The sequence below is a fragment of the Schistocerca americana genome, chromosome 5 (genome assembly GCF_021461395.2).
Source record: "Schistocerca americana isolate TAMUIC-IGC-003095 chromosome 5, iqSchAmer2.1, whole genome shotgun sequence".
Classification (NCBI taxonomy): domain Eukaryota; kingdom Metazoa; phylum Arthropoda; class Insecta; order Orthoptera; family Acrididae; genus Schistocerca; species Schistocerca americana.
In genome coordinates, this window is record NC_060123.1 from 312,809,071 (window position 1) to 312,834,132 (window position 25,062).

At 39.8% G+C, this 25,062-nt stretch overlaps 1 protein-coding gene across 2 annotated transcripts in view; it reads right to left on the reverse strand.

Moving 5' to 3' along the window:
• Positions 1-24,707, reverse strand: part of LOC124616013 — a 114,323-nt gene extending 89,616 nt beyond the window's left edge. The window contains exon 1 of one of the 2 annotated variants that reach the window (XM_047144229.1): positions 24,559-24,707. The gene's annotated coding sequence lies outside the window, so the exon portion shown is untranslated. Of the gene's footprint in view, positions 1-24,152; positions 24,282-24,558 lie in introns of those variants that run through there. The other variant, XM_047144230.1, reaches the window with a different exon arrangement.
• Between the last annotated feature and the right edge of the window lie 355 nt (positions 24,708-25,062).

Below are 25,062 nucleotides of genomic sequence, written 5' to 3' on the forward strand. Positions count from 1 at the left end.
AAGCTCACTTTCTTCTGCTGTTGCCTGATATTTGAACCTCAGCAGTGCTGCATGACTGCTCAGTTCCTGAGTGGTACTTCTCACTCACTCAAGAGTAAGTTGTCTTTAATTCTAATGTGAAGACTTTTTTCACAGCATGTGTGTATCATTTTGGTAATGATTGGACAGCATGTGTGTATCATTTTGGTAATGATTGGAGAAGACTGCATGGTGGTGTTGGCTTGTGTACTCTGTCTAGAATTAAGGAGAAATCATGAAACTCTCAACAGCACACTATATCCATTAAAATCTCCACAAAGGAGAGTATGAAAGTTTTGTAATGAGGTGGCTGAAATCCTCACAGTCTATAATTTAACACAGTGGCAGGTAAAGGAAGATTGTTACCTCATACTGCATGTGAACTGTTACATCAAATGTTCGCATGCCAGAGCTAAGAGGGAGATACACAGAGTGGTACAGCTCTCTCCCCAGATAAGACTATATGCATGATTTGCTTCATAGCCTGTGATCCTCCTTTGTTATCACATATTTTCCAGTTGGCTAATATTTTCCGATTACCAAGTCAGGTATTGGGCAATATACAATTACCAGTCAAAGAAACAAAAACAAATGCAGCAGGTCCCATCAGGAACAAGAAAGTGAAATGCACAGATAATGGTAGAAATGAAGAGGATTTTAAGCTCTAGATCAGGCCACATATACCCTTCCCTTTTCGTAACTGCCATATTCATTTGGATGAAACTGTTAAACATTAACATTTTAAAAAATCACACAAGACAGTGAATTCAATCAATTTGTTAATAAAACACTTGTCAGCTACACTGAAGTCTTTTTTGATTTCAGCAGCTGATAACTGAGGGATTTTTCTCTGCTGCAAATATGCTAAGTGTGAGTTCAAAGAGCAATCTAGACTTGAATTCCAGATCTACAAACAGTTTTCATCACTCAGGAATTTCAAAGCAAGTAACTGACTCAAACATGCAATATCAGTGGGTCCTTTGGTCTGGTCTAGTCTAGTCTATGATTCTGGTGGTGATGAATGGGTTTCTGAGGGACTCAAAAGGATGACTATCAGTCCCTTTATCCTCATAATGAATGAGTCTACAGTAGAGTTTCGTGAATAATGAAGGATGGGAGCTGGGTCAAGAGCTGTGACACTGTCATAAAAAAGTGATTTACGGAGAACATGATTTGAGTTCCAGTAAAAGAAAATGTAGGACATGCAGGTAGAGCAGCGGGAGGAAGTGCACAGGTGAAGGTTCCCTTGGAACAAGATCTATGATGTACCCATACAACTCCTCTTACCCCGCCTCCCTTTGTACCGATTCTAGGAGAGGATATCTAAAAAAAAAAAGGAAAAAATTAAATATTTTATTCGTTATGCAGATAAATAATGCTTAGACAGATTTCAACTATAGGGAGGTATGATTTAGAGTCTATGTATGGGCAGGGATGGATTGGGGTGATATCCCTGGGACAAAACAAGTGGCAAGAGGCATTCCCTTCTCAATTACACCCTGTAAGATTAAAACACAGTCTGCTTAAGCTGTAATGTCAGCTAAACTCTGTGGTAATGACCGACTGAAATGTAATCTACACTGTAGACTGAGTGAGTCTAGACATGTCTCAAAGATGTGGCATTGTGTTGAAGTCATTTTTCATAAGAATGGTGAAGGTTCTATCACAGTCACAATGTGGCTGGAAAGCTTATGACCATGAGCTGCTTGCTGTGTTTGAAGCAGTAAAATACTTTCACCCGTTGGTAGAAGCCCATTCATTCATAACTTTCAGTGACAACAAGCCCCTAACTCAGGCATTTTGGAACAATAGTACCAAATGTACGCAATTTCAATTCTGGCAGTTGGTGTATGTGTTGTTCTCCATAGGCATCTGCCATATTTCTTGAATTGACATCATTGCCAAATGCTTGTCTAATGGCTGCACCATTATCTCTCTTCCTGTGAACTATGAGGATGTTGGTGAAGAACAAGAGAATGAAAAACAACTGGGCAGCCTCTGCCATGACACTTCCAGCAACCTACAGGTTGTGCTAGTGTCCATTCCTGGCTCTGCCTGCAATATTTGGTGTGACATTTCAACAAGCACATACCGCCATTTTCTCCCGGAGAAATTCTAGCACAGTGCTTTCAACCATGTCCACAGATTGTCACACCCTGGCATCAACACCACTGTGTCACTCATGGCCACATGTTTTGTCTGCTCAGGACTACAGAAAGACTGCCATCAATGGGCATGCACCTGCACTGCATGCCAGCTTGCCAACGTTGGGAGACACACCTGTGCACCCATTGGCATCTTTCATGATGTGACACATCACTTTGCATGTGTCCATGTGGACATTGTGGGCCTGCTCCCTCTGTACCAAGGCAAGCTTTATCTGCCGACGATGGCAGACTGTTTCATATGCTAGCTCGAGGCAACGTCATAGAAGACACCACCACCAAGACAGTCACCCCTTTCTCTGCCAACACAAGTGTTGCACACTTTAGGTGCCCGAGTCATGTCACAACAGACTGAGGCCACCAGTTTGACAAGCCACCCGACTGTGTGGTGTGCAGTTACACGGAAGTACCAGCTACTACCTGGCACCTCCCAACATCATCGTCAAGCAGCTCCAATGAACACTGAAAGCTTCCCTAACTTGCCACGGTGCTACCTGGATGGAAGCACTTCCACTGGTACTGCTCGGCCTACAAGTAACACGGAAAGAAGAGATCAGCACTTCACCTGCCGACCTCATGTAGAGACAACCCCTCGCCATTCCTGGTGATTTTATGGAGGAGGTACCAACATCCTGCAAAACATTGGCCACTCCACTGGCAGAATGTCAGTGCAGCCACATGGCCTGCCTCCAACCGCATTCTCTGATGTGGCAAAGCACTTGCAAAGTGTTCATACATGCTGACCTACAGCACTGGCTACTTCATGTTGTGTATCGACATGGTACAGCCACCATTTCGGCTTCCCTGCTTGGGACCATGCCGCATTATCACCCACAGCTAGAGAAAGCTTGAAACTGAGTGCAACGGCAAGACAACCCAAATGTCAATCGACAGAGTCAAGCTGGCTTACATCTTGACCATTCCTGCTGCCGTTCACTTCTTTGAGCCACTAGAAGACCTATTAATGAATGACACTTCCCCCTCCACTAGTCAGACAGAGCTTGCACCATGGCCACCCAAGACGCATGCATGCCACTAGCTATCATTGCGACACAGCCCCACCCCACTTCGTCCAGCTAGTCAGCACAGCCACTCACAGCACATTCACCACAGTCGACTGGGCCACCCCCACCACAGCCGCCAGCAGACTACATCACATACTCTGGCCACTGCGTCCATTTCAAATGTCTGTGCTGCATCACCTACCAGACTCATCTCCTGATGTAACAGCAAGCTTTCACTTGTACGTAGGCTCGCCCGCTCATACTGTAATCATCAGTGGAGACTTTAATCATCCAACATTTAAATGGGAAAATTACAGTTTTTTTAGTGGTGGGCATGATAAGATATCCCGTGAAACTTTACTAAATACCATCTGTGAAAACTAACTAGAACAGATAGTTAAGAACCCCACTCGTGATGGAAATACATTGGATCTAATGACAACAAATAGACCTGATATCTTTGAGGATGTCCACATTGAAAATGGTATCAGTGACCACGGCACAGTTGTGGCAACGATGGTTACCAAAGCACAAAGGACAGCTAAAACAAGCAGAACGATATATATGTCTAGTAAACTAGATAAAAAAAATCTTTAGTGTCATATCTGGATGAGGAACGTGAAACTTTCAGCACAGGTCAGAAACATGCAGAGGAACTGTGGCTCAAGTTTAAAAGAATAGTTGACCATGCAGTGGATAGATATGTACCCAGCAGAACAGTTCATAATGGGTGGGAAACTCCATGGTATAGAGACACTGTAAAAAGCTTACAAAGAAATCGAGATTACTGCATAATAGGTGTAAAAAAAATGCAGGGCCGTAGATAGAGATGCTGAATGAAATGTCTTTGGCTGTCAAGAGAGCAGTGCATGATGTCTTCAATGATTACTGTAGCAGAATACTGTCAAATGACATTTCACAAAATCCAAAGAAATTTTGATTGTATGTAAAGGCCGTTAACAGCACCAAAGTTAGCATTCAATCCCTAGCAAATGAGACAGGATCTGAAACTGAGGGTATCTAAGCAAAAACTGGAGGGCTTAACTTCATTTTCAAATGTTCCTTTAGAAAGGAAAACCCAGGAGGTTTGCCCCAGTTTAATCCTTGTACCACTGAAAAGATGAATGAAATAAGTATTAGTGTCAGTGATGTTGAGAGACAGCTGAAATTGTTAAAATTGAACAAAGCTCTAGGCCCTAATGGAATCCCTGTCAGATTCTATATTGAATTTGTGGCTGAGTTAGCCTCTGTTCTAACTATGATCTATTTTAGATCCTTCAAACAAAAAAACCTTACTCAGTTCTTGGAAAAAGGCACAGGTCACACCTGTATACAAGAAGAGTGATAGAAGTGATCCAAAAAACTACGGTCCAATATCCTTGACATTGGTTTGTTTTAGACACTCAGAACATATTCTCACCTCAAACATAATGAGGCATCTTGAACAGAATGACCATCTCAATGCCAACCAGCATGGATTTTGAAAACATTGATCATGTGAAACCCATCTCACACTGTTCTCACATGACATACTGAAAGCTTTGGATCAAGGCAACCCGGTAAATACAGTGTATCTTGATTTCTGAAAAGCATTTGATTCAGTACTGCACCTACACTTTTTGTCAGAAGTATGATCATATGGGTATCAAGAAAAATTTGTGACTTGATTGAGGACTTTTTGGTAGGGAGGACACAGCAGGTTATCTTTGATGGAGAGTCTTCGTCAGATGTAGAAGTAACTTCAAGTGTGCCCCATGGAAGTGTGTTGGGATCCTTGCTGTTCATGTTGTATATTAATGACGTTGCAGACAATATTAATAGTAAAATCGGGCCTTTTGCAGATGATGCAGTTACCTACAATGAAGTAGGAGGGGAAGTGCAGTCAGTCTACAAAAGAGATTGCTTACAAATCACTCATGCGACTAGTTCTAAAATATTGCTCAAGCATGTCGGACCCATACCAGATATGACTAACAGGCAATATTGAACATATACAGAGAAGAGCAGCATAAATCGTCACAGGTTTGTTTAATCTGTGGAGAATATCACAGAGATAATGAAGGAACTGAAATGGCAGACTCAAGACAGATGCAAACTATCCCAAGAAGGTCTATTAACAAAGTCTCAATAACCAACTTAAATTGATTACAAGAGGGACATGCTACAACTCCCTACATATAGCTCACACAGGGATCCTGAGGATAAGATTAGGAATAACTACTACATGCACAGAGGCATTCAAACAATCATTCTTCCCATCCTCCATACGTGAATGGAACAGGAAGAAACTCTAATAACTGGTACAATGGGACATTCCCTCTGCTATGCACTCACAGTTGTTTGCAGAATGTAGATGTAGATGTAAATGTAAATGTACATAACAATGCCCCTGCTGTAGATGCTCTGTTTCCAGTGAGCTGCGTCATCAGCACATCTTCTCCAGCCGTGCTCTGGAAATCACCTCACATGTAACTGACTGGCTGTTTGTCACAGTTTCTGGACTCTCATTCTTGTCTCTATGCCTCCGCCGTATCAGATGTTGAATATTAACTTCTGCACCCGTCTTCCGTGTCCTTTACCATCGAGTTCCGGTCATCTCCCTCTGTGCTGCCAGGCTTCTCTGCTGCAGTTCTGGAAACCATGTTCACATGACAACACTGTAATCGTATGAGTATAGATATTTGAGCAAGTTTAGACACTTTGTGTGATCTCCTTGCCTCTGCTGTGCCAAAGCACCGAGCCCAGATTGAATTCCACTCCACGCTTCTGCACTCTAGTATGTCAGTGAACTTTAAACAGTGCAACTCGTGAATGCTTTAGTTCATTTCCTTTCCATCAACAGGTTTTTTTTTTTTTTTTTTTTTTTTTTTTTTTTTTAGGTGACCCAGGATGCTACAACAGACTCTGTCTGTACAACACACTGAGGAATACACCATGGGGGAAGCTCTGTCTATGGAGTAAGTGGGTAATTTATAGCAGTTCCTTGAGGCTAGCCACTTGTTACTACGGACAATTCCCAGCTAGCACAGCCTGCCACTACTGTCATTAGTCATCTGCGTGAGAACACACCCACTGTTCACCCGCGCAGTGATGTCACGTGACACTGGCCAATCACAATCGATGGCCTGCTGCCATTGCACTCGCGCTGTCGTCACAACAAAACAGGTGAAAACCAAACATCTGTAACATAAGCTCAGCTCCCGAGCTCCTCTCTCCAAGGGGAGATCTGTGTGGCAGCCATGCTGCAAAAAATGCATGAACGGATCAGAGCCACTCACGGATGGCCCAAGTTAGCTGCACCAGATATCTGCCAGCACATGTACCTACCTTTAGGCAAAATTCTGGCAACATGTGACTCACATGGGCTTGGGTCAGCAAAGAGCAATGGCAATTCGAACTGAGCCACCGTATAATACAGACGCATTTTTCCAGAGTCTATAACTGCAAACCCTGGACTACATGGGTCGAGCTTAATAAGAGCTCCCCACTGATGTGTATGGAAGTTTGTTTGTTGCTCTCCATTTGTTACCTCTTTTGCTTTGTCACGTTAGCAAAATACATCATGCCCCATAATTGCGAGGAAAATTGTCCATTCTAGACACGTGTCAATTGTTCTCACACAATTTGATAACATATTCGTCACTGAGTAGCGTATTCATTTTTACAGAATAAATACATCTTCAGCAAAAGTGTACTTAACAGTTCCCGTTACCACACTGTCACCAAAGCCTACATGCTGAACAGTGTGTGAGTGCGATAGTAAAGTTGAGTCACTGTATGACTGAAATGCAAGTGGCAATACCTACACATTCCTATTTCAGAACTATCAAGATTTGTTGTCAGCATGGCTTTTAAAATGGGATACTTGCTTCCACAAGGAGACTATTGACATAGCTTATGGATATTGCCACTCTGAAGGTGGTTTCCACCTTGGTGCAAAGGCTCTAGTAGGCTTAAAACTGAAACAACTATGGCGCATCCATAGTCTAATCCGATTAAAATCAATGATGGGAAAAATTTTACTAGAACCCATTGATCTTCTCCCCAAGAAGTGTTTCAAATGATGTGTATAGAGTTTAATTTCTGCAGACAAGATTTCTTGAGCTGCTTTATCTGTGGTAACCACACCTGAGGTCAAACAGCTGTCCTGAAAAATGAATATCACTGTACCATTTCTGGCCACTGCCTCCAGATATAATTCAGGATGTGAGTGGGCGAATCAAATTCTGCAGAAGAGCATGACCCAGTATTTTGTAGGCATATACTGGCACTCACGATTTTGGGACCAAACTCATGTCTTTTGAATGGCCGTTTAGAAGTGATGTTTGCTGAATGTAGTGACTTACAACTACAGTACAGACAGAAATTATCAACATGGTAAGCCAATGATACATCTGATCCAGTAATGGTAGCAATTTTGTTTATACCAGTTACAAAGAAGGTAATGTTCAAGACTGATATTTGTGGAACCTCCTTTTCCCATGCATTTTGATTGCTTAGGGCCAAACCAACTAACTTAGATATGTGATTGGGATTAAATATTTTTAATAAAAGTTGGTGGATTGCCTTGGAAGTGTCAGCCATGTAACATACACCAAAATGCATCACCATGTTGCATACTATAGCTTTTGCAAGTTGAGGAAGACGGCTATCAAGCACTTACAAAGTGTGAACACCTCCCTGATAGCAGGATCCAATAGTAAAAGATGGTTGGATGAGAATCTTGGCCTCCAACATCTGCACTGAGATGATGAAAGCAAATTTCTTGCTTCTAAAAATCAACAAATCCTGCAACTGGTCATCCATTCCATGAGGCTGCATAGGGTCACTGTTAAACTGATCAGTCTGTAGTTGCTTAACTTGTGGGACATTTTACCAGGTTCATACAATGATAACTTCTGCCCATTGAGTGGAACACAAACTCAGACTTGCCAATTAATCTTGTTAAAAATCACTGAGATACTATGTTTGCTATATTCACAAAGATGGTGAGGCATTTGATTGTGTAAGGTATTTAGGCACTATTGAAATCCCAGTCTCTTACTTTGGCATAGCAGGGAAAAGTGAGGAAAAAAAATTCAGCAGCTCAGCAGGGCCCCATGCTCACAACTGCTTAACCATGGTAGAGTAATGAGGCCATTGGGGGTGGGATGTGGAGAGCTACAATAGCGTGTACACAAGAAGGCAGGCGGTGGGGCAGTGCACAGTGGCAAGCATGATGCTCCAGCTGTCGTTCTGCCGTGGCTGCCTGTAGTATGTGCTTTGGGTATCTGTAGAACATTTAGTGTTGATTTTCATCTTATTTTAGGTAGGGTGAGGTTATTTAGCAACCACAGTGTTCATTATGAGTGGCACAAAGCAAACATGACAAGCAGTACATTAAGAAGTGACAACGATAGTTTTCCTGAGTATATAAATTTTAGTAGTGAGAGGCAAAATCAGAAGCAGTTGTCTGGTGTAATGTTGAAACAGCATTGCCAGTTACTAGGGTACGCAGTGAATGGAGCGTGAGGTGTGAGACAGAGACAGAGGAAGCTGACGACACTGCAAAGTACTCTCCATCTGTGCAGAATATATCATGCAGCCATCTTCTTACACATATAGCACTCTACTCCATGTTTACATAGTTGTGATATTTGTCATTCTAGGATATCTATTAGTTGATTTAACACTAAAAAGCCTAGCAGAGGTCAATTGACTACTTTTTATTTTAAGCTGTGAATCTCTTCGGTCGTCATTAATTAAAACTTCTGGGCTGAATTGCCGTGGTCCATTTATAAAACAACTACTCCCTGTCGTTTCGTTGTTCGTTGCCTACTGCGGGCAACATCTTCCGAGGTGAGTCGGCGACTGGCTGCTAAGCGCTGGAGGTCCCGCTTATATAGAGCGCCTAGATGGCACCACCACTCATCACGTGATTTCGACTTTAAAACTATCTCTGGCTAGTGCCATCTCTCTCGATTACAGGTAATCGATTGTCACTTCGTTGGTACAAAGTCGACCGCCATATCTTGTCTAGTTTTAATCCTTCTTCTTTTTTAATAAAATTATTTTTGTGCTTTTAGATCTCTATAACTTCTCTATACATGTGGGTATAATAATGTGAGGTCCTAGCTATCACGTTTGTCTCACTAAATTTTATTTCATGATTACCGCCTTTGATAACGTGTTCCGCTACAGCTGATTTGTCAATTTGTCCCAATCTACAGTTCCTTTTGTGTTCTGTTAGGCAGGTATTAACACTCCTTTTAGTTGTTCCAATATAAACCATGCCACAGCTACACGGAATTTTGTACACACCTGGGGTGGCTAAGGGGTATCGTGCGTCTTTCACCGATCTTAAACTTTCACTAATTTTCTTGGTAGGTTGAATGATTGTCTCCACTTGAAACTTGGCCAAAACTTTCCCAATACGGTTCGTGATGTTACGAATAAATGGAAGAAAAACTTTTCCAGCCGACAGTAGTTGTTGTTGTGTATTCTCGGACCCTATTCTTCTAGGGTGGAGTGCTCAATCTATCTCGTTGTCAGTGTACTCATTTCTCTTGAAAGCCGTTCGCAGATAGCTTAATTCATCTTGCAAATAAATTGTCTCACAGATGTCATTAGACCTGTCCACTAAAGTTTTTATGACTCCTCTCTTCTGCCTAGGATGATGATTCGAATCTTTATGTAGGTAACGATCGGTATGTGTGTCTTTCCTATATACCTTGTGGCTTAAAGTCCCATCTGCCCATTTAATAACCAATACATCCAAAAAATTTAGTTGTCCATTACTCTCTTTCTCCATGGTGGATTGTATCTTTGGATTGAAACTGTTTATGTGCACCAAAAAATCGCTTAGTTCCTCTTCAGCATGATTCCATATCACAAAGGTGTCATCCATGTATCGATACCATTTCAAAGGGCTTTTATTGGCCAACTGCAGCATTTGTTGTTCAAAAAATTCCATAAATAGATTAGCAATAACTGGGCTCAGAGGGCTACCCATGGCCATCCCATCAATTTGTTCATAAAACTCGTTGCTATATTGAAAATAAGTTGAGGATAGACGATGTCGAAACGAAGCTATTATATCAGTAGAAAACATATCAGCTATGTAAGAAAGAGCTTCATCAACAGGGACCATGGTGAACAGGGATACTACATTGAATTTTCACATATAAAAACAATTTTCAATATAACAACGAGTTTTATGAACAAATTGATGGGGTGGCCATGGGTAGCCCTCTGAGTCCAGCTATTGATAATCTATTTATGGAATTTTTCGAACAACAAGTGCTGCAGTTGGCCAATAAAAAGCCCTTTGAAATGGTATCGATACCTGTATGACACCTTTGTGATATGGAATCATGCTGAAGAGGAACTAAGCGATTTTTTGATGCACATAAACAGTTTCAATCCATAGATACAATTCACCATGGAGAAAGAGAGTAATGGAAAACTAAATTTTTTGGATGTATTGGTTATTAAATGGGCAGATGGGACTTTAAGCCACAAGGTATATAGGAGAGACACACACACCGATTGTTACCTACAAGGTAGATAGGAGAGACACACACACCGATTGTTACCTACATAAAGATTCGAATAGTCATCCTAGGCAGAAGAGAGGAGTCATAAAAACTTCAGTGGACAGGGCTAATAACATCTGTGAGCCAATTTATTTGCAAGATGAATTAAGCCATCTGCGAACGGCTTTCAAGAGAAATGAGTACACTGACAACGAGATAGATTGAGCACTCCACCCTAGAAGAAAAGTGTCTGAGAATACACAACAACAACAACCACTGTCAGCTGGAAAAGTTTTTCTTCCATTTATTCATAACATCACGGGCCGCACTGGGAAAGTTTTGGCCAAGTTTCAAGTGGAGACAATCCTTCGACCTACCAAGAAAATTAGTGAAAGTTTAAGATCGGTGAAAGACGCACGACACCCCTTAGCCACCCCAGGTGTGTATAAAATTCCATGTAGCTGTGGCACGGTTTATATTGGAACAACTAAAAGGAGTGTTAATCCCCACCTAACAGAACACAAAAGGAACTGTAGACTGGGACAAATTGACAAATCAGCTGTAGTGGAACATGTTTTCAAAGACAGTGATCATGAAATAAAATTTAGTGAGACAAGCATGATGGCTAGGACCTCACATTATTATATCTGCACGTATAGAGAAGCTATAGAGATCTACAAGCACAAAAAAAATTTTAATAAGAAAGAAGAAGGATTAAAACTAGAAAAGACATGGCAGTCGACTTTGTACCAACGAAGTGACAATCGATTACCTGTAATCAAGAGAGATGGCACTAGCCAGAGATAGTTTTAAAGTCGAAATCACGTGATGAGTGGTGGCACCATCTAAGCGCTCTATATAAGCGGGACCTCCAGCGCCTAGCAGCCAGTCACCGACTCACCTCGGAAGATGTTGCCCGCAGTAGGCAACGAACAACGAAACGACAGGAAGGAGAAGTAGTTTTATAAACGGACCATGGCAATTCAGCCCAGAATTTTTTTATTAATGAAGATGCCGGCCGTGAAGGCTTACATGTTATGAATTTCTTCGGTGTTTAAAATCGTCTGTTCCTGTGATTTTATGACCTAATTGTTTTAAAGTTTCATTTGCCTTAACTGTTTTGTTTTGTAGCTACAAATTTTTTAGATAATACACATTTACCACTAGTTCCCAACTATGGTCAATTAACCACTTCTCACTGACAAGTACTTTGCATTGGATTGGATTGTTTGGGGGAGGAGACCAGACAGCGAGGTCATTGGTCTCATCGGGTTATGGAAGGACGGGGAAGGAAGTCGGCCGTGCCCTTTGAAAGGAACCATCCCAGCATTTGCCTGGAGCGATTTAGGGAAATCATGGAAAACCTAAATCAGGATGGCCGGACACGGGATTGAACCGTCGTCCTCCCGGATACGTGTCCAGTGTCTAACCACTGCGCCACCTCGCTTGGTGACATGTACTTTATCTGGTTTATTTCTCACTATTGTTAGCCAGCAATGATTGAGTTCATACTATGTTGTTGGTAGTGGTTTCTGAGTGTCTGTCTGTTATCATTACCTGTTCAACTAAAGCTATAATGGATTGCTATCCCAGTCATAGCCTTTCTGAACCTAAAATTATAGAATCTCTTCAGATATTTCCAACTCAATCTGAAGTAGAAGAGTTTCAGAGAGAGCACAATAAAAGTGGCACATTGGGCAAAGAACAACATTTTCCTACACATTTGGAACACAGTGACAATAATGACCAACCAAGAGTTTCTTCTGACCAAAATGATGCTGTAATTTGTGTAGATAGATCTGGTATTGGTATGCAACCAGCAAGTATTGGTACTCATTATACATGGAGAGGAAGAGGTGAGTAAAATATCGTAATTAGTGTAACTGTAAAATATAAAATTTATTTTTATATTATTTACATTGATTTTTAGGGTTCTGTACCTCAGTCAGTAGAAATGATACTCTCATAGGAACATTTTGTTGTCCCTCTGTTAAGATCCCTTTTTCTCAGGAACATGCGGAGGAATCAAGTTGAAGTTTATATAAAATACTAAGGTCTATGGTCCATTGACAGTGTAAAAAATTTAAGCTTGTAAGTCAATGCAATCGAAAGATATGGTGATTGATTTCATACATTTTAATGCTCGCAAGCTCCCTATCAAAACATACAGATCTATACACATAATTAAGTTTGTACTGAACCCTTAGAACACGGGTACTACTCACACTTGTCCTTTTTTTTCTTTTCTTATAATACGGGGTGTACAAAAAAGAATCATCCAATTTTTAAAAAATCATAACTGTTATGTTGGTTGAGATATGTGCGCGAACAATGCACTGTTGGAATGAGCAGACACTCATGTTTTCCCACTAGGTAGCAGCAGTGTGCGACCGCTACAGTTCTAGTAAAAATGGTGTAGGGGCAACAAAAAGCGTTTCGCGTTCTAAGTTTTGCGCAATGCGGGTCTGTAATAACTGTCAGTGTGACTTTCATGTTACACAGGAAACAATACAAAATTCAGCTACTGCAAGCTCTTTGTGAAGGTGGCATACAGCAACATGTGGAGTTCTGTAATTTCGTTCTTGGGAAGATAGAGGATGACAGTTTTCTTTCACGCTTGGCGTTTGGTGATGAGGCAACATTTCATTTAAATGTAAAGGTGAAGTGTCATAATGTGAGACTATGGAGTACAGAATAACCACATGAAGTTGTCTCCAGACTTTAATGTGTATTGTGCAGTTTCACAGGAAAAGGTGTATAGTCCATTTTTCTTTGCCAAGAACACTGTTACAGGAAGCACATATCTTGATATGCTCGGGAAGTTTCCTTTCCCACAGTTGGAAACTGATTTGAATGATTTCATTTACCAACAGCATGGAGCACCGCCACACTGGCATCTGGAAGTGCGGGAATTTTTAAATCAAATAATTATAGACAATGGATTGGTCACACTGACCAAACGATTCAGCCTCTTATTACTGGCCTCCAAGGTCACCAGACCTGGTTGTATGTGATTATTTCTTGTGGGGGGGTTATAAAATACTCTGTTTGTGCACCTCCATTACCAACAACAGTGAGTGAACTGAGACATCGCATAACAGTAGTCGTGGAAGCTGTAACTCAAGGTATGTGTGCTGCAGTGTGGGAAGAATTCGAATACCCCATTGACATATGCCAAGCATCCCAAGGAGGGAATACTGAACACCTATGAAAAGGCATGGAGAAAGAAGAAAAAAAAAGTTTTTGGGTTTCTTGTTCATCAAAAAACAAAATTCATTGTATATGTTTATTAGTTTCAGAAATATAGACATATCAAACTGGATTATTCATTTAGCCACACTAAATTTTGTAGATAATACAGTGCAAAATGCTGAAAGGCAAGCTGATCTTAGCCACAGAGAGTTTGGGAGTGATGGAACAAACTCTGCAGAATGGAAGAGTCAGCAAAATGTTACTCGAGAGACTGCTAGACCTACAGGGAGGCAAAGTGTACTGTTATGGAAGAATCCCACCAACGTCACCTATTATTGGTGAAAATATGTTGCTCTGGTGAAAACATGCACTGAAACAGAGGAACACATTGTTCTCAATGACAATCTGTAGTACTTGAGTTTGGAGGAGTTGGAAGCATTTTCAGCCATAATGTATGACTGAGGGACACATGGTACAAGGAGTCTATGTTTGAGAGATCTGTGGAACCTTTTTCACTCAAAAACAGCAGGAAATAGATTTTTAGAAGTTAAATGATTTCTTTGCTTTGAAATCAGAGCTAGCTATCAGCAATGTAAAGAAGTAGACCATTTTGTTTAGCATCTGAAATCTGGAACATGTTTGTAGATAACTACACTGCATGTTATAAACCATCTGAATTCCTAGCTGTGAATGAGCAGTTATATGCGACAAAATGCAAACGTCCATTTACTCAGTAAAAGAATCCGAAACTTAGTAAGTACAGTGTAATGTACTGGTTGCTCACAGAAGCTTAAGTTAGATATGTTAATAATGGTTTTCCTTATTTGGGAAAAGACGAAACAAGACATGCAAATACCAACCTCTAAGAAGGTATTACACTACGTCACATGGGACCTTACTTATGAAAGGGGAGAAGTGTTACATCAGGCAGTTTCTTTACTTCTCTCAAGCTGCAAAAGAGGGGTACAAGCATTGTTAGCACTCTGAAAACAAATTGAAGGGAAGTGCCACCATCTGTGAGAAAAGGACAAGATGTACTTCATTCAAGCGTTATTTACATGGTTCACGACATTACTCTAACATATTACCACGGGAAGACTACTAAAACTGTGCTTATTCTTAGTTCTATGCACTACAGTGTAAGAGTCAATGAGGCTGCAGAAAAGAAAACTCTAGAAACAATCAATTTTCATAACACCAAATTTGACATAGATGTGGTAGATAAAATGTCATGCAAGTTTTCTAGAATATTCCTGACCAGGATATGATCAATGCCCACTGCTTGTACAAGTTGATAACTGGCTCCACCATCTCTTAATGTTTATTTACAATCAAAGTTGTAAAAGAAATAGTGGTGTCAGTCAGGAACTTTTGCCCTTAGCATCTCCAGAATCCATTTTGACTGCCAACAGAGAAGAACGAACATCTAAAGATGTTATATGAAAGACTTGCAAAGAGTAATCTTGTAAGTGAAACAAAACAAGAGATAATTGTTTTACATGTAAAAAATCTGCATGCTGCTCATGTCTAGCAAAAGGATATGCAAAAAGTCTGATTGAGATTCTTAGAATATACAGAGTTCTCCATATAGATATGCCCAGTAAAACACTACTTATTCATTACAGGATAAAAGAATAATTAGAGAGTAGCTACACAATTGTATGATAGTAAAATTTGTCATTATTGTTGTATGATGCACATCAAATAAAAATGTGTGTATATAATTACTATGCACAAAAAAATAATAAAACCAACATTAAAGACAATAAATATGAAATATCTTTACATTTTGTAAAGAAACGCAAATGCGATAAAAATCTTAGCAGTCAATTGATCTCTACTGGGTGTTCTACGACAACCATGTGTTTTTTATTTTTTTTAATCTGTTTTGAAATTAATCTACCACAATGCATGGTAGTCTCACGTGCGAAACACACTGTTTGGAGTTCAAATGGCTCTGAGCACTATAGGACTTAACATCTGAGGTCATCAGTCCCCTAGAACTAAGAACTACTTAGACCTAACTAACCTCAGGACATCACACATATCCATGCCCGAGGCAGGATTAGAACCTGCGACTGCAGTGGTCGTGCGGTTCCAGACTGAAGTGTCTAGAACTGCTTGGCCACACCGGCCAGCACAATGTTTGGAGGGGCGGGCGGAGTTCCTTTACAAACAGCATGACACAAAGTATGGTAGTATGCTAACATCACTAAACATTGACAGTCTGTAGAAGTATTTCATAGAAAAATTGCATTTTATGGTTGAAGGAAAAACTGCAATCAGAATAATCATGGAAGTATTCTGAACATTTTTCGTGAATATCACTTCCAATTTTATGATTGAAGAGATCGGTGGAAGAAAGTGGTAACCTACAAAGAGCACTTTTTCAGGTACTGCATGCTATACATTTGGTTAAATTCAAAGATAATGATGCAAATACAATAAGAAAGAAACAATCTATACAGTAGAAAGAGCTTTCTAGCATTACACATGGGACTAAATGTTACTATCATATGATATTCAAACACACAGCAGATAAATTTGGCACTCTAATCATAACGAAATGTGGGTTAGCACTTTGTTTCAATGACATCTTTAATTCATGACAGCAGGAGGTCATAAATAGTTCTGACATCTCAAAGATAAATTCATAGTCTGCATATTTCTAGTATCATTTTTCACATGAAATTGTACTCATCAAGTAGGAAACATGAAAGTTGTAACTATACTTAGAAGAATAGGTAAAATATTACTATTCCTGAGTAGGTCTACCTGTACAATTTCAAGGTGAATATATCAGTAGACATTATTCACGGACATTGCTTCAAGCCACATTTGTTCCTTTTCGTCTTCACTACTGCAAATTATTTTTACTTTTTTGAAAGCTATGAAGGCATGTCATTAGCTGTTCACTGACATCATCATATAGCACAATACAGTGTTATCCTGTTTCATATTAACAGTAAGTAGCTGAGTCAAAAGCAAAAAACTAACAAACATTTTGAACGAATAATTCAAATGACATCAACAATGCCACATTAAAACCTGTTGCACTAAGTTTTCTAGTGCACAGTTTATGTCCAGGTCAGGAAATTGTTCCACATAAGTCTTGGTTACTTTTACTGTCATATTTTAAGATATGTATCTCTTAGTCAAATTAATCAGATAGAGAAAGTATGTACTTGGGTCATTCCCACCCAGCTCTCTTCAATTTTGATGAGATTTTTACAGGTTGTACAGATTCCTCTTACTTGAAGCTATGCCAAATTACAGGGCAGTAGGTACTATAATGAGACCACTATCCATGCTTTTTTAAACGCTAGTTTTTCCATGTTGTGACAGATACTAATACATCATAAGTTTGTTTACTGTTGCGCATGATAAATGAGGACTCTCCCATGAGGAAACTTTGTTCTTCTGCTTGACTTTTTAGGTACAGCAGCCCAGGTGCTGTACATGTGCTCATGTACAGCAGATTTATCACAATGTGCTGTCAAAGTAGCTCGTAAATCTTGTCGTGACATATTTGGATCAAGATTTGGCAGCTCATATCTTATCATAGAATAACTTTCTGATGCTTATTTTTACCTTGTGCAACCAGATAATGTCTTAATGCTGTGCAATTGGTGTCTTGATTACTCAATTATCAAGTTATCCAAGATTAAAGTTGATTCAAAAAATGTATTAATCAATTTTGTCTCATTTTCAAAAGGCTATATCTCAAAATCTTCCTCTCAGTTTTTATTTTTCTTTGTACCACTGAAAAGAGCTCTTTTTGTTTCATCAAGAAAAGTATGTTTCATTTGTAGACAAACCTGTTCAAAGAAAATGAAGTTCAAAAACATGCTTTGCCCACTATTATGAGCAAAGAATGAGTGAACCTTTTGAATATGCACATTTGAAAATTATGTAAAATTTGTTATTAGGCGTCTTTGTTTTCCTTAAAATAAAAATTAATTTGCTCAGCCACTGACTTTAAGAAATGTTTGTTCATTTAGGTTGTTTCTATTTTATTTCAGAATTTACCAAAACACATTTCACCATCTATGAAAATGCAGTTTTTCTGGTGAAAATATCCAGTATTTTTACATTTAAGCCTTGAAAACAAAGTCAAGTAGAGACTGTAACTTGGCTGACATTCACAGCAACACTTCACTTCAATGCAGTGTAGCACTGGTTTTACAGATTATTCTCCGTAGGACCTGATGGGAAGGTTTCAAATAAATAAAAGAATTTTCATTATGACGGTGACACTTACTTAATTGAAGAAATGAATTACATGTTGCTGAAAATGGCCAAAATGCCTTCATCATAAAGCACTGCTTTTGGATAAATATGACCGTCCGCAGAAATTCTCTTGTGATATATACTTTTGATCTAATGAACCATTCTGTGAAAAAGGCTTATGGGTTGCAACGGCCATTTGAAAACTATGAAAAAGAGCAATGTTAAACCTGTTAATAAAATCTGACAACAATTTTGCAGCAAAAAAATCATTACAAAAGAAGTCAGCATCATCACAGTAAGAAGATGAAGTACGTCCATTGGAATCACTCAGTTGACACAAGCCTACCTGCTCCTCTGACACTTCAGCAGGTCTTAATGAGAGATGCCAGAGGTCACACAAAAGGTTGGGTAAATGAAACTCAAGAAGCAATTACACATACCACTGCTGCTGCTGCTGCTGAGGGTTTGGGCCACCCTCTCCCAAGGGGAGTGGAGGGTTCAGCGGCGTTCGTGTCGCAGGAGGGTCAATGTGGAGGCTGGCCATGTGACATCACCCGCTCTGCCAGTGAGTGGACATGTGGCCAGTCCTTCAGCACGGTGCGAGCAGGCACACAGGGAGAGGGGTTTATTAGCGATTGGAAGCTCCAATGTTAGGCGGGTGATGGATCCCCTTAGGGAAATAGCGGAAAGGTCAGGGAAGAAGGCCAGTGGCCAGTGTTCACTCTGTCTGCTTACCGGGGGGGGGGGGAGGGGGGGGGGGCGAGGGGGGGGGTCTCATCCGAGATGTGGAGGAGGCCCTGCCGGTGGCGATAGAGAACACGGGGTGCACCTGACTGCAAATTGTTACTCATGTCGGCACCAATGACTCCTGCCGTCTGGGTTCAGAGGTCATCCTCAGTTCATACAGGCAGTTGGCGGAGTTGGTGAAGATGGAAAGCCTCGCTCGTGGGATGAAATCTGAGCTAACTATTTATAGTATCATTCCCAGAACCGATTGTGGTCCTCTGGTTTGGAGCCAAGTGGAAGGCTTAAACCAGAGGCTCAGACGATTCTGCGGAGATCTGGGAAGCAAATTTCTCGACCTCCGCTATCAGGTGGAGAAATGTAGGGCCCCCTGAATAGGTCAGGCGACAAGATACCTCCTGAGACGTGACAAGGTAGCAGTAGGCAAAATGCAACAGGGAATAACAATATTAATGTGGTAATAGTAAACTGCAGGAGTGTCTATAGAAAGGTCCCAGAACTGCTCTCATTAATAAACTATCACAATGCCCACATAGTACTAGGGACAGAAAGCTGGCAGAAACCAGATGTAAACAGTAATGAAATTCTAAACTCAGACTGGAATGTATACCGCAGAGACAGGCTAAACAGTGAAAGGGGAGACGTGTTTATAGCCATAAAAAGGGCAATAGTATCGAAGGAAATTGACGTAGAACCGAAATATGAAATAATTTGGGTGAAGGTCATGGTTAAAGCAGTCTCAAACATGGTAATTGGATGTCTCTTATAGGACCCCTGGCTCAGCAGCTGTTGTGGCAGAGCACCTGAAGGAAAATTTAGAAAATATTTTGAGATTTCCCTAACACGTTATAGTTCTGGGTGGAGATTTTAATTTACCAGGTATAGACTGGGAGACTCAAACGTTTATAACGGGTGGCAGGGACAAGAATCCGGTGAAATTTTTTTAAATGCATTGTCTGAAAACTACCTTGAGCAGTTAAACCGAGAACTGACTCGTGGTGATAACATATTAGACCTTCTGGTGACAAACAGACCCGAACCATTTGAAACATTTAACGCAGAACAGGGAATCAGCGATCATAAAGCAGTTACTGCATCGACGATTTCAGCCATAAATAGAAATATTAAAAAAGGTAGAAAGATTTTTCTGTTTAGCAACAGTGACAAAAAACAGATTACAGAGTACTTGACGGCTCAACACAAAAGTTTTATCTCAAGTACAGATAGTCTTGAGGATCAGTGAACGAATTTCAAAACCATCGTACAATATGCATTAGATGAGTACAAGCCAAGCAAGATCGTATGAGATGGAAAAGAGCCACCGTGGTACAACAACCGAGTCAGAAAACTGCTACGGAAGCAAAGGGAACTTCAGAGCAAATGTAAACATAGCCATAGCCTTGAGGACAAACAAAAATTACACGAAGCAAAATGTGGAGGAGAGCTATGCGAGAGGTGTTCAATGAATTCGAAAGTAAAGCTCTATGTACTGACTTCGCAGAAAATCCTAAGAAATTTTGGTCTTATGTCAAAGCGGTAGGTGGATCAAAACAAAATGTCCAGACACTCTGTGACCAAAATGGTACTGAAACTGATGATGACAGACTAAAGGCTGAAATACTAAATGTCTTTTCCCAAAGCTGTTTCACAGAAGAAGACTGCACTGTAGTTTCTTCTCCACATTGGTGCACAGATGACAAAATGGTAGATATCAAAATAGATGACAGAGGGATAGAAAAACAATTAAAATTGCTCAAAAGAAGAAAGGCCGCTGGACCTGATGGGATACCAGTTCGATTTTACACAGAGGAACTTGCCTCCTTCTTGCAGCGGTGTACCGTAGGTCTCTAGAAGAGCGCAGCATTCCAAAAGATTGGAAAAGGGCACAGGTCATCCCTGTTCTCAAGAAGGGATGTCAAACAGATGTGCAGAACGATAGACCTATATCTCTAATGTCGATCAGTTGTAGAATTTTGGACCACATGTTATGTTCGAGTATAATGACTTTTCTGGAGACTAGAAATCTACCCTGTAGGAATCAGCATGGGTTTCGAAAAAGACGATCATGTGAAACCCAGCTCGCACTATTCGTCCACGAGACTCAGAGGGCCATAGACACCGGTTCCCAGGTAGATGCTGTGTTTCTTGACTTCCACAAGGCGTTTGATACAGTTCCCCACAGTCGTTTAATGAACAAAGTAAGAGTATATGGACTATCAGACCAATTGTGTGATTGGATTGAACAGTTCCTAGATAACAGAACGCAGCATGTCATTCTCAATAGAGGGAAGTCTTCCAAAGTAAGAGTGATTTAAGGTGCGTTGCAGGGGAGTGTCATAGGACCGTTGCTATTCACATTATATATAAATGACCTTGTGGATAACATCAGAATTCACTGAGGCTTTTTGCAGATGATGCTGTAGTACATCGAGAGGTGGTAACAATGGAAAATTGTACTGAAATGAAGGAGGATCTGCAACGAATTGACGCACGGTGCAGGGAATGGCAATTGAATCTCAATGTAGACAAGTGTAATGTGCTGCAAATACATAGAAAGAAAGATCCTTTATCATTTAGCTACAATATACCAAGTCAGCAACTGGAAGCTGTTAATTCCATAAATTATCTGTGAGTAGGCAATAGCAGCGATTTAAAATGGAATGACCATATAAAAGTAATTGTCGGTAAAGCAGATGCCAGACTGAGATTCATTGGAATAATACTAAGGAAATGCAGTGCGAAAACAAAGGAAGTAGGTTACAGTACACTTGCTCGCCCACTGCTTGAATACTGCTCACCGGTGTGGGATCCGTACCTGATAGGGTTGATAGAAGAGATAGAGAAGATCCAACTGAGAGCAGCACGCTTCGTTACAGGATCATTTAGTAATCACAAAAGTGTTACGGAGATGACAGATAAAATCCATGGAAGACTCTGCAAGAGAGACACTCAGTAGCTAGGTACAGGCTTTTGTTGAAGTTTCTAGAACATATACAAGCAGTATATTGCTCCCTCCTACATATATCTCGCGAAGAGACTATGATGATATAATAAGAGAGATTAGAGCCCACACAGAGGCATACCAACAATCTTTCTTTCTACGAACAATATGAGACTGGAATAGAAGGGAGAACTGATAGAGATACTCAAGGTACCCTCCGCCACACACCGTCAGGTGGCTTGCAGAGTATGGGAGTACGGATGTAGATGTAGATCTAAAAGATTTTTGGACATGTAGTATAAGTAAGGCACATCCTAAATGCTTAGATCATAGACTGCTGACTAAACAACTGAAAGAAAATTTGCAGTTGTCAAGGAAGTCAGAAGAATTGTAGATTTTGATATTATCACCTCAAAGTTGGACTACAAAAGACATGATGGAGTGTGGAGTCTCAGAAAGAATGGTAAAATGTTGGCAGTCACATGTAGGTTTATCTGCAAAGCCAATGCTAAACTGCTTTGAAATGTTTCCTTTAACATCCAACAACGTATAGTTCAATTCTAAAGTCCACCTGACTGTTTGCAACTATTAAACGTAAAAATGCTGGATATTTTCACATGTTCATGGATAGTGAAAAGTGGTGTGGTGAATTTCAAGGTACCACAGGAATGATCTAAATGACCAAAGATTTCTGAAATTCAAAACCTCATCAAATTAATTTTTATTTTAATAAAAACAAAGACAAGTAGGCCTAATAATAGTTTTTTTCTTAATTTTCAAATAGTCATCGCATTCTTCGCTCTTAATAGCAGTCAATGGATGTTTTGAAATCACTTTATTATCTTTGAATTGGTTTGTCTAAAAAGTTAAAAACTTTTCCTCATTGAACAAAATGAGCTCTTTTCTATGTTGTATGTTGCAGAGAAAAATCACATGTGAGAGGACCCTTTCGAAAATCGGGCAAAACTGATGAATAAATTTTTTGAATTGAATTTAATCTTAGATAATTCAGTAATTATTTAAGCAATCAAAATGCCACTTGCACAGAGATAAGACATGCTGGCAGGCTACAAATAAGGAAGAAAAATCAGGAAACCATCCTATCATGAGACAAGCACCAAAACCTGATCCAAAGCTGTTGTACACAAAAAATTAAAATCAACAAATTTTTGCATGAGAATCCTCTTAAATCACGAGCTAAAGTAAACAAAACTTGGTGACTCATTAGTAACTCCAATGACATCGAAAAATTGTCCTTTACAAAAGTACGGCTAGTGGCCCCAGCATACTGAACTGCAATTTGGCATGACTTCACATATGACCTATGTATAAATCTTGTAAAAACCAAGAAAGTAAGGAGGATTTCTTATTTAAATTTATGCAGCGTAACTCAGGACAGCCCATGTAGCAAAATCTATAGTAAACTTTGCAGCACCAATTTTGGTAATCATTTATATGGAGGCCATCATTCTGCTACCAGCAGATAATCAGAGCAATATAAACATCCTATAGATTTAGAATGGCAACGAAAATCTCTTCCTGTCCCACTACTCCCCAAGTGCCTGTAAACTTCAAACAAGCTGAAATCTATCAGAACGAGTTCTACGGACTCAAAATGGACCACACCTTCGGCAACGTGGCATAATGTATACAGCATTTCACAATTTTTCCATCTTTTATCTGACACTTTCATCAACTTCCAGTTCACAAATATCTGAGTCTGCACATAATTAGCATGCACATAATGTATCTATCAAAAGGTGTGCTCAGAAATTCATATACGTTTTAATACAATTTAATACGCAACCATCTTACTGAATGTGATTATATTGTTAAAAGCTTTTGAAAACAGCTATGGGAAATAAGATTATAGGTAACAAACATTCCCAACCTCTTCTATAGTAAAATGCATTACTACCACTTATTTTTATACCTCAACACATGACCATCGAATATAATATAGATTATATCATGATAACTTATACAAACAACTGTATCACAGTGCACATGAGTATTTAAAAATATGTAGGCCTGGTTACTTGGAACAAGGCTGAGTAAGTAGGGAAATACTCTGAGTGGGCGTTTCCAGATATAAAGTTAAATTTTTCTGATACGGATTATCTACAGGAAAAAGAGAAACTGACGCAGCATCGTTCCCCCTAAACCGTCCTATGTGAGCAAAATACGAACGTAACACAACAAATCTGCTTCATTTTTAAGCAATATCATATCCGTTTACTAAAAACGTCGATACATGTATTCAATTCGTAAGTCTATATTCGACATGTCCCACATCTTTAACGAGCTCCTCGCTACGATTTATGCAGAGTACTGTGTGTCGTACCTAACATACAATCTAATCGCACGGATTCCACATTAAGGCTCGGCTCTTTGGTAATTAACCGACTATATGCTACTCTTCGTAAACTGGTTGACAGATTTATCACACTACGGTTCTTATCCGCTTCAGAGTTTATAGCAAAATCTTTCATGTGCATCCGCCTGTCTTCCAAATCAAAGGTGCTTATACCAACTAAATATCCGCATCTTCGTGCTCCCCGTCACTTAGAAATTATAAGAACAGCAAATGATGTACATCAATCACTCGTGATTAAAACAGAAATCATATTGTTAAGCAGTACTTTGCGTGAATCCAATTATCTTTTTTACTTAATTCAATATTTGATCGATTATCTGAAAATTAGACCACAATTCCCAATTTTCAAATGACTGTTGACACTGTTTCATACCAAGATGTGAACGGGCAAAACAAATCCGCAACTTATCTCGCAAACACTTCCTTCCAAGAAATTAAGGATTAACCACCTCTGATGTGCATCAGGTGCTTACTATCTTTCATATACTCTTGTTTAATAGAGAACAGGAGTTTGCACTCAATCTTTTCCTTTTTATTTGCGACCCGAAAGATGATAACGGATATTTTTTCGTTTATTGACAATTAATTGACAGTCATAAAATTCTATTTGCCGACGTGGCTGCCAGGACTCTCACCAGAGATTACTACATCTAAAGGACGAAATCGCAATGGCAGAAGCGATTATCGTTGCTACATGTGAAGGATGGTACAGAATATATTTATTGCTTTTTGAGTTTTTTCAAACAAACATTCCTCTCAAAACAGCAATATAGTTAATTTTTTAACAATAATCACATACTGTCATGCAACACTGATTATTTTATGTTAGGAAGATTTGCGCTAAGCGCTGGTGAAATTGTTGTTTATTTTGTAGATT